General features: G+C 33.0%; 1 protein-coding gene and 1 long non-coding RNA gene across 7 annotated transcripts in view; both read left to right on the top strand.

The window, feature by feature from the left end:
- The window catches only part of LOC138130061 (diacylglycerol kinase eta), a 171,758-nt gene that overhangs the window by 55,756 nt on the left and 100,421 nt on the right, over nucleotides 1-15,581 (top strand). The gene's annotated exons all lie outside the window — the stretch shown is intronic.
- LOC138131244 (uncharacterized) lies at nucleotides 4,470-6,647 on the top strand. Its single transcript, XR_011159739.1, has 3 exons — nucleotides 4,470-5,342; nucleotides 5,628-6,354; nucleotides 6,410-6,647. It is a non-coding gene; the product is annotated as an uncharacterized lncRNA (long non-coding RNA).

The raw sequence follows: 15,581 nt of genomic DNA, 5'->3' as shown, positions 1-15,581 counted from the left end.
AAATATTGTATTATACTCGTTTTATAAGCCACTTTGTCGCACTTGTTTCCTTTATAGCACTCGTCGCTGCGCTCCTCGTGTCTTAAAAAACGTGTGCGACATAATGGTGTCTTATAAAACTCGTATAATAAATTACTATTTTCAATCTTGTCGGCAGATTATTACTTTCCAACATTTTTTATGCACTCGTGGTGCGTTAGAAATTAGTCTCACAAAAAACTTATTTTTTTTTACAAAATAAAATCACAAAAAGGGGTTAACGTGATATACAGAGGGTCATAGAAATTATGAGCAATCTCTCGGATGTGATAACTTTAGTGAAAATAATGGCACAGGTGCTTATAAAAAGATTTCTCCGAAATAAATTTATTAGGATATTTACTGTTGAAGTTGAGATTTGAAAACAGATATTTTGTAAATAGTTTTAAATGATGTAACGTTGCCCCAAAAATATCAAAATGAATGAAAAGTAAAAAAACAATACATATTACGAAAGATCAATTCTCAACCTTCAACTTCAAGAGAGAATATTTTTGTAAGGTTACCACAGAGGAAATTTTCATGTGGGAATGTAGAACACTATTTTCTAGGACACCTGTATAGAAACTCGTAATAAAGCTTCTCATATGGACTAAAATCAATATTTCACTTCTGGCCGAGTTTCTGGCGCAGTGGAATTTGTGATATCTAAGAAAATCACAGATAAAAAAAATGGTTACAATGTACTGGTAATTATAGCCGCTTAAATGCGAAAATTAAAAAAATCTTTAAGAATGTGCTTGTGTGTATGTACAGGGTTATTCACGACAGACTTCCGATTTCGTTATATGCAACCCAAAATACAAGAAATCCCAAGAACTTGATATTTTGTTTAACTCGAAATAAGTTAGCAATCCAAGTAACTTGGCGAATAAGATTAATCATGACACTTTCTCTTTATTGAGGTTATGAGCAAAAGTTAATATAAATGTGAAAACTGACATGACAGAAAAGGGCCAGTAATCGTTGATTTAAAATTTTAAATATTACTTTTTATAAATTTAGAAAGCTAAAAACCATTGGCAATTGTAGTTTCGGTTGCATATAACGAAATTTTCATCGGAAGTCTCTCGTGACTAAGCCTGTATATGTATCGAATGTTCATTTAAATATCAAGTGTTTTTTTAAATTTCTCCTCATTGTAGGGGCTGAAGAGTCGATTGTGACCGACCTATACAGGTTACACGAGTGGTGCGCTCACAGTCGACTCTTCAACGCCTACTACGAGGTGAAATTAAAAAAAAAACATCCGATATATGGTACCGGCCAAAAGTAAAGAAACAAATTAAAAACTTCAAATTGTATCTGCAAAATTATTATATGATATGAATAAAATGTGTTTGGGAATAGAGATACTACCGAGTCAAAAGAAATTATAGTCTTCATATAAAAATTGAATGTGATAAGTTTTTATACAAAAACGACTTTTGTTTCTTTTTGTAGGGACAAAAGTAAAGAAACATTTGGTTTTATTCATTTTTAACGAGTCACCACAGCTAAGCGCCTTAAAATTTGTGTGTCTTTGTAGTAGTTGGTAAGTTTCAATCTGGAGAGCGACAAAGTGATATTGCAAAGCAGTTAAATCTGAATCGGTCAGTTATTTCAAAAACAATTTCTTTGTACAATCAAAGAAGAAGTTTAGTTAATATTTCGAAATCAGGAAGACCTTGAAAAACCGACCGAACCATTGACAGAAAAATAGGAATGGTGTTAAGGCAGAATCCATTTTGGGATGCAGTAAAAATAAAAAAGGAAATTCCAAATGTAAGTTTGTCAGTGAGGTCTATTAGACATCGACTGAATGAAATTGGACTTTATGGAAGAAAATCAGTAAAGAGACCGTTCATTTCTGCTCAAAATCGAAGAACCCGGTTACAGTTTGCAAAAGAGCATTTAAATTGGACGCCGCGCCAATGGAAAAAGATCCTATGCTTTGACGAAACTAAATTTAACTTGTGCAGTTCTGATGGAATACAATGGGTAAGACGTCCAAAGAACGAAAGATTCAATCCAAAGTACACAAGAGGTACTGTTAAACATGGAGGAAATGTAAAATTCTGGGAATGCTTTTCTGCTCATGGGGTAGGCTCATTACATCTTAATACACATTTTGCAAGATCAAATGCTTCCGTTTGCAGAGGACAATATGCCCCTTCGATGGACAATGATCCAAAACATCGTAAAGTAGTGGTTTGTAGTAGAAAAAGTGGACGTAATGAAATGGCTGGTCCAGAGTCCCTAGCTAAACCCTATAGAGAACCTCTGTGACCACCTTGATCGGGCAAGTCGGTGGCAAGTTGGTGCAGGCAGCACAAACAGCCTAGAACAACATAACGTCAGAGTATAATCGACAAATTGATTTTTTCTATGCCTAGAAGATGTGCTGAACTGATATAAAATAATGGCTACTCTAGTCGTTATTAATAAATAATGATTATACAGTAGGCAACGATTTCTTTGGCTGCATTTTTCAGGTCCTTTACTACAATGTTTTTCCTAGTTTGATTTTAAATAATCTTTTAAATTAGTATAACGATAGCAACAACAATCTTTTAACACTTTTTATTTATGAGATTACATCCTAATAAAAATAAAAATTAAAGTTTATAGGTCGTCTCAGTTTTTCCAATTAAAGCAAGGGTGGTAAAATAATCTCTCGAGATAAGTTACAACAAGTGTTACCCTCGCTGCCAAAGAACAATAGTCAATAATCTTTTTTTTGAATTGTACAAAACCCAATTAAGTGAGCTTTGTAAGCTCATAGGCTTTAATAAGCGTTCAGTGAAAGGTCATACTGCTAGCAACGCTTTATCTAATACGATTATTTCAAACAGTTGCGTTTTTGAAGGTCTTCATAGAATGTCTAATTTTGGAACAACTTGCCAGCTATAAACTGTCAAAAACCTTGTTACAGGTTTGAATTATTACGTGTATTATTTATGTTTCCATAAATAATTCGGCCATTTAAATTTAACTTTATTTCACTATTACAAATAAGAGGTCAAGATAAATTTATTTTTGTAAAGATGCGGAAGCAATTGATCCGGTTTTAGATTTGACAAGCTATTTCTGTACCACCGCTGTTGTAACCAAGTGACTACCCCAAAGAAATAAATAATTCATCTTCCTGTAAGATTTCAGATTATATTCATTGCGGTCTCGATGTTTACATGATAAATCTACAACTTCTATCGGTTAACAGAATATTTTATTTCTTTATAAATTATTTTCTTATCGATTTTTATAATACCTTATTATTTCAAAATATTAATAAAGGTAAGTGTTTAGGACTGTAACCCTTTTGTATGCTGTGTTTTTGCTGGGTTGTTGCGATCGAATTGGACGCTTTGAGATGGACGTCTTTATTCGAGAAAAAATAACTGTCACTTTTGCTGAGTACTTTATTCGTCTCTGGTTTCTAGTTATTCTCTCCCTACTATTTACAAAATTTTACCTTAAATACTACCTACTTCTAGAAAAATGTGGGTGGGGGTGTAAGCACCCGTCCAGACCTTCGTGGGTACAGTTGGACGGAAATGCAACAGTAAGACATGTTAAGTTTTTCCCAAACTCCAAGTCTTTTTTTAAATTCACATTTTAAAACATTGTGGGGAGCACTTAAATTAAAGAAAAGATCTGTATGGTTAAATCGGCAGTTACAAAAAGACTGCGTCTCTAGTAATCTTTTTTCAGAACTAGTAATCACTGCGGTCGATGTAATGTAAACTGATTCCTTCAGGTAATTTAATTTTTTTCTTCATGAAACAGTATTGGCTAATCCTGAAAGCACTTGGATGCTGTGTAATAAATCATTCTTTTCTATCCTGTGCTGGTCTTCTACAACCGAGCTTTTGTTTTTACCTGAAGTTTTTTTTATTGGTATTAAACTTTCAGCAAAGCGCCCACGTTTAGAATTAAATATCGTATGGGAACATTTTTCGACTTCCAGGCAAATGAATCAAAGAACTTTATCATAACTGCCAACAAAATTAACATACTGTCAGATACTGGGGTAAATAATTTAATTATATTAATCGATGGTGAAACTATTTTACCTAACGCCATTAACACATTAAAATATAAATTTAAAAATATGAAAATATGTACAGTGGCGAGCACGGAATTTCGCACACATTGGACATTTCACTGAAATAATTTTATTAAAATAAGATACTGACGGCATTTTCGTGACAGTTTAGGTGAAACGTCAGTCATGATCACATATGTCATGATTGATTATAATGACAATAAAGCTTAGACTAGATAGTTTTTTTTAATGACATACAAATTGGTGTGCGAAATTCCGTGCTCCCAACTATACGAGGCTCGTCTATCGCTGACTAAAACCACAGTATAGAGCTAAAGAATTCTTTAGCTCTATACTGTGCTAAAACTAAAAGAAGGAAAAATAAACCTGACAATTTTCTTTCTCAACTACTGTTATCACTAATGCAGTAGTACAATTGATGTAACAATATCGTAATAAGTACTTTAGAGTCTTTAGAAAAATAGTAGTTTATTTGACGAGTTTATAAACAACCAAATGTAACTATGACATCTGAACATATAATGCAAACGCGATTTCCAACTCGAAAAAAATTTTTTTTGCTTAACAGGCTTAAAAAATGATAATAGGGGTTGCTTTTTGTGGGTGTCAAACGGCGAAGGTGACGATATACTCAGAGGATGAAATAGTGGTGAAGCGGCGAAGGTGAGGGTATTTCCAACTCGAAAAAACTGTCTTTTTTTCTTAACAGGGTTGAAAATGGTAGTAGGGGTTGGTTTTTGTAAAATTAAAGTAGATAGTGATTTTCTTATACTTTTTGCTAGAAAAAACTCTAAACGATTTTGACAAAGCACAAAGCACAATGCCCGGTAGTGTGTTAACGAAGAGAACGAAAACGAACGTGATTTCTTCGAACGGCGTTATTGTATCAACTGTACGACAGACAAACAGCACCCTAACAGCACTAGAGTACTACTACATAATACATTTAAATTTCGGGTTTTTTTTGTTGTTACTTCCAGGCGACTACTAGAGGGCGCGGCAGACTGTGTTTCCAAAAACTTGCTTGGAGCCTGCGCTTCTGGGGGAACTCCATAGCGTCACGACTCACGTGTTATGACTCATGTTTAGTGGTTGTTGTTTTTCATTCGTTTGTGTGTTGTAGACTAATCACACTAATCATTATGGATGAGTTTGAAATTTTTGGTGTTTTATACTTATTAGGGCAACATGCTGTAATCCACAAAAATGGTAAAATAATTAAACGAAGGAAATTTGTTTAAAAAAAAAAGGCAGGGTAAGTCAGTGGGGTACAGTTGGCTCCAAAAAAAAAACGGGAACTGAAATTTGACCTAATGTGAATTGGAAATTGAATTTGTCAATTTATGTCAATTTGTGTCTGTTTGACAGTAGTATTTCTGACACATAAGTGTAGTTTTTTAACCTAAATTCTAAAAAGCCGTTTCAAACTATAAAAATTTAATAAAATCTGACAGACCTTTTTCTGACAGTTCCCGTTTTTTTTGAAGCCAACCGTAAGTACTTAAGGTTAACCAAATTAATTTGAAGCATCTTTTTGTAGTAAATGTTCATGATGGCCATTTGTGGTGTACGTTCCAATTTGGTCGTGCAAGAAGCAAAATGAACGACTTTAAAATTTTTGGAAACACCAAATATGGCAGCAGGATCCCTCATTTCGCTTTTCGAATTGTACATTCAGAAGTTATAGCAAATACAGCTAAACTTTTTGCTGGGGGATACGATGAAAATCTAAAACTGGTTTTCAGAGATAGTTGTCAGGGCAATAACCTTACATCCTACAGCGTATTTCTAAAGAACCCTAAGTCAGGGTTGTGGTATGAAGTATCATGTGAAGGTAATATATTTTTAAAAACACAAGGTGGTGAAAGAATACCTGTAGAAGAAGAAACCAATCATCTACAAAACGGGTCGTTAATTAATGTTGGATCCTCTACATTTCTATGGAAATTTAGAGAAAATTTGAATACTCTTCCACAAATGGCAGAGTTGGAAGATTCCTTGTCAATTAACTTATTTGATAGCACAAAATCTAATAATGATTCTTACATCAATCTACCAAGAGGACCTGAAGATAAAGGGTTGGACATATATGCATGCCGAGAATGTGGATGTATTCAACTAAAAAATATATCACCAAATGATACACAATGTAAATGTAAAATGCAAAAAATATTTTTTGATACCCAACTTGTATTTTTTACTAATATGGCGGAAACATATTGTGCATTTACACCTTGTGGGCACGTTATAAATAAAGAAGCTGCAATGCAAGTATTGTAATTAATGTTAAGTACAATTTATTTACAATGATTCAAAATTTAGATACTGGAGTACTAAAGTAGGCGTTCCACGAAATTCCAGCACCGAAGTGGTTTCTGTTTGTCCTTTCTGCCATAAAAAATTACAAGGGGTCGGTTATTTCGAGATCAAGAAATCAAAATTAAATTTGTGCAAATAGACGTCAAATCTTTCATTTCTGTGATTAATACTAGCTTTGCCATTGTATGATTTATTTATGCTTTATTAATGATAATAAAATGCCCGCCAAAATTTGGAATAATGGATATTTTCTTTTCCTTTGAGTTTTTCTTAAGCAATTGTTTCAGATTGTTAAAATCAAGATTACAAAATATCGAAATGTAGCAATGTAAGTATCATTTTCTTATTTAATAAATCATTATTTTTATGTGGACATTTTTGTGTAAAATTGTAATTATCATAACCGTATTTAAAAATCAAAATCTCAGGACCCATCACTTCAAAGGTATAAGGATTAAATAATCTGTCCTAATCTGCACAAAAATCGGGATGGTAATGACGTCATTGTACCAAACCAGAAAGAGATGAAAGTCATAGAAAAAGTTTCTTTTAAAAAAAGACAGTTGACCTGTCCGAGTTGTTTTAGAAAAGTTCAGCGGGAAAGAAAATATTTCAAATTTTATTTGCAACAAATAATTTCTGATCGAACTAAAACTATTGCAATATGAGCTACTTATTATTTATTAAAAAAATATTGTTTTTGTACCACCGATAAAGAAAGTTGTTTTTCAATCAATGTTATGCGTCTAAAGTGGATCTTTTTTCACAAGTGAAATAAGTACTATATTTCAGTTTAAGAAGTTTTATTTCATACCTTAGTACATTTGTATTTAATTCCCTACAGAAGGAAAGAAAAATATTTGGCACTCTCACTACCATATTCGCTACTTTTATGGATTCCACATATTCAATGTGCGTAAAATGCTTTTTTCCAACGTCAAGTCTGAAAATGACATTTTCATCACTCAATTTAGAGATGAAAGTAGGCGTTTGCATCACATGTGAGGAAAGTAAATCACTTCCCTCACTAGTGGGGAAAGTAAAACAAAAATTTGATCCCCATTTAGGTATGTACATACTTTCTTTAAAATAACGTTCAAATATACATTTGTAAGAATTCTTTATTAACAATTAGCACTTACAAAGATACTTAACTTTTTTTATCAGTATTATAGAAATTAAATGTACAATTTTTTACACGAATTAAAACTCCAAATGTTCCTGTTTTTTTTTTCTAAATAACGTGTCGGTACAGAGCTTGACGTTGAAGCCAAACTAGCGCTTCTTGCTACTTGTCTCCATCTCAGTAACGCATTGTATTCCTTTCCGTAGCGTGCTCGAGATTTTATAGGTAATAATTCCAAAGATACCTAGTTCGCTGCTTCTTTAATTTCTGTATTTGGTAAATTTACAACACTATCTTCTACTTCCATCACTATTTGTTTAGTAAATTCTGATTGATTTTCAAGTTTTGGTAAAAACACGACTTGACATTCATTAATTAAATTTTATTGTTTACTGTGAGCATGGAAACGTGATTTTCTAATTTTACTTCTATGTTGATTTGTATAAAATAATAAATTGATAATCCTATGCAAGATAAACCGAAAGCTCTGGACGTTGGAAAAAATAGTATGTTATATACGTGAGGAAAGGTCCATTGCTAAACTTGAATGATTAGATCAACTCGCTATCGCTCGTGATCCAATTGTCATTCTCGTTTAGCAATGCATCCCTTTCCTCACTTATACAAGGTGTCCCCAAAAAAGAAGACGAGTCCATAACTCCGTTATTTATCGGAATATTTTAATTATTTGTACACCACATTAAATGGTTGTTAATGGGCTACAAAATGGCCTAATAAATTCAAGTATAGCCCCATGGGCTTCAAGGGTAAACTGTCAAAATATTTTTTTTCAAATGGGATTACATATTTTTTTTTAGTAATTCTGATAGAGATTTTTACTCTGAAAACAACAATGTATCACAAGTATACACTGTAATACCAAAAATTCACAAAAAAAAATGTAAAAACGCTACTATCGTCTATGTTCCATTTTGCGCTAAACATTGGCGGTATATCTGCGCAATCCCACATGTTATTATTTGTCATTTGTTTTTCCAGCTACCTTAATTTGGTTATTACATTGTAACACAATGCATTTTGATAGCTTTTCGCTTGGTGCTCGTCATTTGTTTCAAAAGTTAGTGTTATTTTTTTTTATGTGAAGTTATACTTGTGATACATTGTTGTTTTCAGAATTAAAATCTCAATCAGAATTACTAAAAAAAAGTATGTAATCCCATTTGAAAAAAAATATTTTGACAGTTTAGTATTGAAGCCCTTGGAACCATGCGTGAATTTATGAAGCCGTTTTGTAGCCTATTAACAACCATTTAATTTGGTGTATAAATAATTAAAATCCTCCGATAAATAAGGGAGCTAGGGACTCGTCTTTTTTTCTGGGGACACCCTGTATAACAATATACTATTATTTTTCACTTTAGTATAATTGCATGATAACTCCTAGGATACGAAATACGTAAACATGTCCATAACAACCGGGGAATAATACAGGGCGTAATAAGAATAAGCGGGCGTAATGAATTCATAACGCCCTCATCAATTCAAAATTGCAGAGATGCCAATTTTTTTTTTTTTAAGAACACGTATAGTGAAAAATAAAATCCTGTATGCACCACGGCGTCACCGAATGATTACGCCCATCGAACGATATCCATCTCTCGGGCTAAAGCCCTCGAGCTGGATTCATCGTTCTCCGGGCGTAATCATCGTTGTAACGCCCTTGGTGCATAAATAGCTATTCCATACATGCGCAGTTGTCAGGAGTGTTGCCTATGTGACTTTAACCACTTCCAGAAGTTAGTAACATTTTTGGTGCAATTTTTAGTAATATTTAACGTTTCAAGGTTTGAAGCAAGCAAGTTTGACTTTGTCGATCCTCTATATTTTTCTTTACAACCAGGTACACAACAATTCGCAACCATTTTCTCTTCTTTTAACCTCAATAACCGACATTCAGCTGTGAATGAGTGTTATGACTTTGTAGCTTTAGCCACTTCTAAGCAGTGACAGCGCGCGATATACAAAAAGAGGTAATAACGCTTTCCATACCGACTCCTGCGCAATCGTCGGTCTTATTTTAACATTGGGAATTTTATTTTTTCTATCTTTTTCCCACTCATTGCCTTCTTCCCTTGAATAGGTGGTTGATTTTTAGCTGCTTACCAAAGCTACGCAATGGTAGTAGAAAATTAATGCACTCTGATTTATATTTTTATTTTAAATTGTTTGAATTATTTATTTCATCAGAATTTTATTTTACCGAGACATTGGTGCTGTAAAAAATTATGTATAGTATATAAAGCCCCTCTTTTACTCTACGCTGCTACGTGTACTATTGGGAGCACGGAATTTCGGGCAGACTTGAAATTTGACTGATATAAGATGTGAAATAGGCTTTAGGTGCTAGACGTATTAATAACCTCATTTTAATATCTACTATTGTCACATATCATTTTGACAAATTGCATTCATCATTCCTGAAAAGTTGCAAGTGCTTAGATGTGAATTTCTGAAAACTGAACAGTCTTTTATTAAACTTTGGAAATCAATAACTAAAATGGTGCATAATTGTGACAGTAAATTTTGAAGTTCAGTCAAAATTAATTATTATGACATTTGTGACAATAAAGCTTAAACTACATTGGGTTTTTTAAAATGACATAAAAATTGCTGCCCGAAATTCCATGCTCCCAATAGTACACTTCCCCCTTGTTAAAAAAAAAGTAGTGCTTTTTACACAGGTTGCCTAAACAATTATTAAACATTTTATTATATTAATTAATAATTTAATGCTACTTATCGTTGCGATAATTTTATTTATCAATATTTTTTGTAGGAAGCCTTTTTTAATCATGTGATTATTTTTTATTACAGAATACACAACATAACGCTGTTTATTTATACCGGGACATTTTTTTAACATTGAACATAGCCCATACTTATTCCCTATGTTCAGTTTTAAAAAACACAGGTCAATGCATGTATGTAATCACGTAACCAAGGTAACGAAAAAAAGTACTTGACAGTTTAACAAAATGGTCAAGTTGTTTGAAGAAGAAATACACATAATGCAGTTATTCTATGCCAATCAGAGCATTAGAAATGTGCGTGACATTTCCAATGCAACACATGATAGACCAATTCCATCAATCGGAACAATTTTTAACATTATTTCAAAATCTCTGGTGTTCGGTATAGCTGGTTCCATAGCAACTCACAATGCATTGATCTGTGTTTTTTAAAATTGAACATAGGGAATATGTATGGACTATGTTCAGAGATAAAAAAATGTCCCGGTATTGTGCTGATAATAAATGTAACTACAGATTATAGTTAACATAATCAATAAAAAATTGTTCTGTTATTAAGATTTGTTCCGCAAAATGTGATATTTTTTTTTCGTGTTCGTTTCCTGAGATATATAACCGGGAAAGTGGTATACATACGAGTATAACTAAATATGTATATAAACTTTCCCAGTTATATATCTAACTTGACATCTGTCAATGATAACCTCAAAATTTCCAATAAATTAATGTTTGTTAAGACTTTGCCCAAACGCTGTCCGTTTTCAGGTATTCGGCCTGTTTTGCAGCACTTGGCTGACGCCTCGTGCTTCAAATTTCGGCCTCATACCAGAAAAGTGACGTGACAGCGCTACTCATATGAAAATAACTATTATACAAACTATTCAGCCGAAGTTTTTTTGAAGATTGACGTTAAAAATGCTTTTAATTCTGTTGAACGTGACTCCCTGCTGTTAATGGTTAACAACAAGATTCCCCTGATTTATCCTTATTTATGGCAATGTTACTCTTCTCCTTCATATCTGATTTACAATGGAAGTTTAATTTGTTCCCAAGTTGGTTGTCAACAAGGCGACCCCCTTGGTCCTGCCATATTCAGCTTATCAATTCACCCGACCATTGAAAGACTTTCGTCGCACCTTAATGTTTGGTACCTGGATGATGGCGCTTTAGGAGGTTCAGCTGAAACTGTTTTAAAAGATCTGGAAACCATTATAGTTGAATTTGAAAAAATTGGATTATCATTGAATTACTCTAAATGTGAATTATTCCTATCTCCTCATGTTCTGAAGAACGCAAAATTGAAATTTTGAAGAAATTTGAATCTCTTTCTCCAGATATTAGAAAGACCTCTGCAGAAGATTTATCTTTACTTGGTTCGCCGTTATTTGAAGATGTAATGCCTAATTTTTTCTCAACAATTTTGGAAAAATTGAAAAATATCGCAAACATAAAACCTCATATGGCTTTATTTCTGCTACGTCATTGTCTTTGGATTCCGAAACTAAACTATTTTCTTCGTTGCTGTCCTTTTTGGAAATTCAAAAATTATTGTAAAGCTTTTGATGAAAAAATTCAATCAACCTTGGAAAAAATTTTAAACATTAAATTATCTTCAAACTCATGGAATCAAGCATCACTTCCATTGGATTTTGGTGGACTAGGTATCCGTTCAGTGACTGATTTTTCTTCAGTAGCATTCCTTGCTTCAATACATTCTTCAATTGCTCTCATCGGATGTATACTCTCTCCTTTAAACAATACATTTGAGATCAAATATTTGTCAGAAGCTTTGGATTGTTGGAAGCTCCTCTGTCCCGGCATTGAGATACCTGATTCACCTAATTTGCTAAGACTTTGGGATGCTCCAATTTTCAACAAAAAGTTTAATAAAATTTTGGATTCTTTTGATCATCGCAATAAAGCAAGACTGCTAGCTGTTTCTGAATTGGAATCTGGAGCCTGGTTAAAAGCTCTACCATCTTCTAACCTTGGTACTTTATTGGACCGTCAAACACTTCAAATAGCTGTTGCTCTTAGAATTGGATCTGAAATCTGTCATCCGCACATTTGCATTTGTGGCTCTCAGGTGGATAAATGGGGTCATCATGGTCTTTCATGTTTAAAAAGTGCTGGTAGAATTCCACGCCACAGTGCCTTGAATGATATTTTAAAGCGTACCTTCTCTTCAGTCAACATTCCTTGTATTATTGAACCTTACGGATTGCTTCGTGAAGATGGTAAAAGACCAGATGGGGTTACTTTAATTCCTTGGAAACGTGGTAGCACACTTGTTTGGGATGTAACATGTGTTGATACCTTGGCTGCAACACATTTAGATGGTTGTTCAAGAAAATCAGGTTCCGCTGCTCTTTCAGCCGAAAAATTAAAACACGGCAAATACTGTACAATTAAAGAAAATCATTATTTTGTCGCCTTTTCGTTAGAAACCTTTGGCCCATGGAGCCCAGATGCTAAAGAGCTTTTTAAAGATATAAGCAAGTTGCTGCTTGAAAAATCTGGTGTTTCCGAGTCCCCTAGCTTTTTCCAGCAAAGAATAAGTATTGCTGTCCAAAGAGGAAATGCTGCTAGTGTTTTGGGAACTGTGGCCAAAAGCTCAGGACTTGAAGAAGTTTTTTATTTGTTTAAAATTTAGTTTACATATCATATAAATATTATATCGTTTAGAATAAATATAGAATTAGTTTGTGAATGTAAACCGTAATACATATTTTCAATAAGGGAATAAACTATTACATAACCCATAATATGTAAATAAAATAATTACAAAAGCGGTCGGGCGATTTTTGTGTACTTATGGAATAGTTTTTAGGGCGTAATTGAGTATATTATAGCTCTAGAGCTGTAAAAGTTTTTACCACCCGCTAGAAACTGTCCACTGAGAACCTGCTGAATATTTTTCTGATTTTTCCAAAAAATAGTCAAGGAGAACATCTTCGGAACACTTGCCTGTGATTTTCTTAGTTTGAGACCAGTCCATAAAGTTTCTGTATTCTTTTTCATACTTGTCCCGCGATTTGGATGGAAGAAGACTTTCGGTAGCTATTTTGGCTGCTTGAACTATTTCTTCTGAAACGACCACTTCTTCGTCGTCAACAGAAAATACCTCTGTTATTTCCATTTTTCTAGAGTTTTTCCATTAAATATTTCGCTACAAAAACTAAACACGCACTAAATTAACCCTTGTTTATGCCGTTACTACCGTAATAACAATAACTGGCTTATTCCACCTTCTTGTATTTTGTGTCGTCATTTTAAAATTGAATCTACCTACATTATTATAAAATTCAAAACTTTGACCCGACATAAAATTTTGTATGTACCACGGGCATAACTAACGTTTGTGGCCCTTAGCGTGTTACGCCGCAGGCCACAAACGCCTTCATTACGCACTTAATACATAAATAACTAATTACAAACGCATGTACATGTTTTAATTAATGTTTTAAAGATTGAGAAGAAAATCACGCTTTAAGTATAACACTGACTACAGATTTTTTTTTACTTTCTCAACGAACTTTTTACATTTTCTGCAGTTGTTGGCATATTTCTCTTCTTCTCTTCCTTAATGCGTTTAAAAATTATGATCACGCAATGTATATTTGTCCAGTTAAGAAATTTCTTCTACAACCTAACGGTTTATTAATTTTGTTCTCCGTTGACCGCTTGTTAATTTCAATATTAATGAATTATTTTGTCTAAAATATAGTGTATTAATGGACCTCATTAATACACTATTTTTCATTAATCAACGATTCTTGCGATTTTGACGTTTTGATGATATTTTGATGTATAAACAACCTCGAACATGCATTGTTTGCACTTACCAACACTGCAGGAGGTAGTGCAGCAGGGTTTTCTATATTTTATAGCTCCATAACTGCACAATTACGAATTCACTTTTTCAAAAGCCGACCTTTTTGGTTGTAATTCGCATGTCATATTTTTCAAAGGTAACTAGGTTTTCTTAGCAACGGTGATTTTTACGTGAAATTGAATGTAAATGGAGTTGACGTCTTCTGACATTCGTTGTGGAAAAGTGAATTGAAAGTGTTGAAAAATTTTAAAATGGCCTACCCTGAGGACAAAAAAAAAGGATGAAGGTATGTTATAAGGTCTCATCTTTATCGAAAAAGATGAAATTGGTTTTGATTTGGCTTTAATTTGAAATTTTGTCACAAAGAAAAAATTTTTGTAATCAACTCATTTGTTAATGGGCGATTAATGATCTCAACTATTAAAGGCACTCACTCGCTACACTCGTTCGTGCTTTAAACAGTTTCGATTATTAATCGCCTTCATTAACAAACTAGTTTATTAAATAACTATTAATTAAACTTATACTTTAACAAGGAAAGAAAACATGACAACAGCACGGAACGTAGTTCTTCATTTATTATCTCTGACATTGAACCACCTAAGTTACTAATGCATTTGGTACAAGACTTCTTTGATGTTCTTATAATAATTATTGATAAATCCAATCACTTTTGAAATATGAACTACATCTTGTCTAGATTTTTCCCCTTTTCCCCTTTTTTCCTTAATACCATTAAGTAATAATAATCTAATTTAACGTAAATATGTCTCAGAATCTTAGGTTTTTCACTTCTTGTCCATAATTTGTCGATCTTCTATCCAGAAAGAAGTCACAAATTTGTAAGCATCATTAAGATTTTGATTTTCTCTAATGATAACAATAATTTTGTCTTTCAGTCCTATTATTTTGCTAATTGTTATTAACAAAACTTACAGAAGAAATATCCCTGATGTTCGATAATATTGAACAAAGCTGATAAGAATTTTCTTGAACTTTGGATAAAATCTTTTTTGTCTTAGTAATTTTTCACCTAAAGAAGAAGCTGACGACAACAAAATATTATGGGAAAACCACGTGATCATATAGGCTTCAGATTATGTGGTGACAGCAACGCATTGCCTCAAACTTTGTAATGATAATGATTAAATGATTTGTTACGTACGGAGCTCATTTTGAAGATAAAACGTGCGATTTCAGTGGACAGAATGCAATTTTATTACAGCTTTGTGATAACACGGCTGAATGAATTTTTCCGTCATAATAAATTCATCATTGTTATCTTTGTAAACAGCAAAGTTACACACATAATTGTGTGTATGTATAATATCTACACTGCTTCATATCTCATTGTACAAACAGTAAAACAGTAGACATACGATTTTGATTTTTTTACTTAATTTTTTCTACTGTTAGTGCGGATCCAATATGAGAGTAAGTTAA

The sequence above is a fragment of the Tenebrio molitor genome, chromosome 5 (assembly GCF_963966145.1).
Source record: "Tenebrio molitor chromosome 5, icTenMoli1.1, whole genome shotgun sequence".
Lineage (NCBI taxonomy): Eukaryota > Metazoa > Arthropoda > Insecta > Coleoptera > Tenebrionidae > Tenebrio > Tenebrio molitor.
The sequence above is the reverse complement of the archived record's forward strand: the minus strand, read 5'-3'. Positions and strand labels throughout refer to the sequence as shown.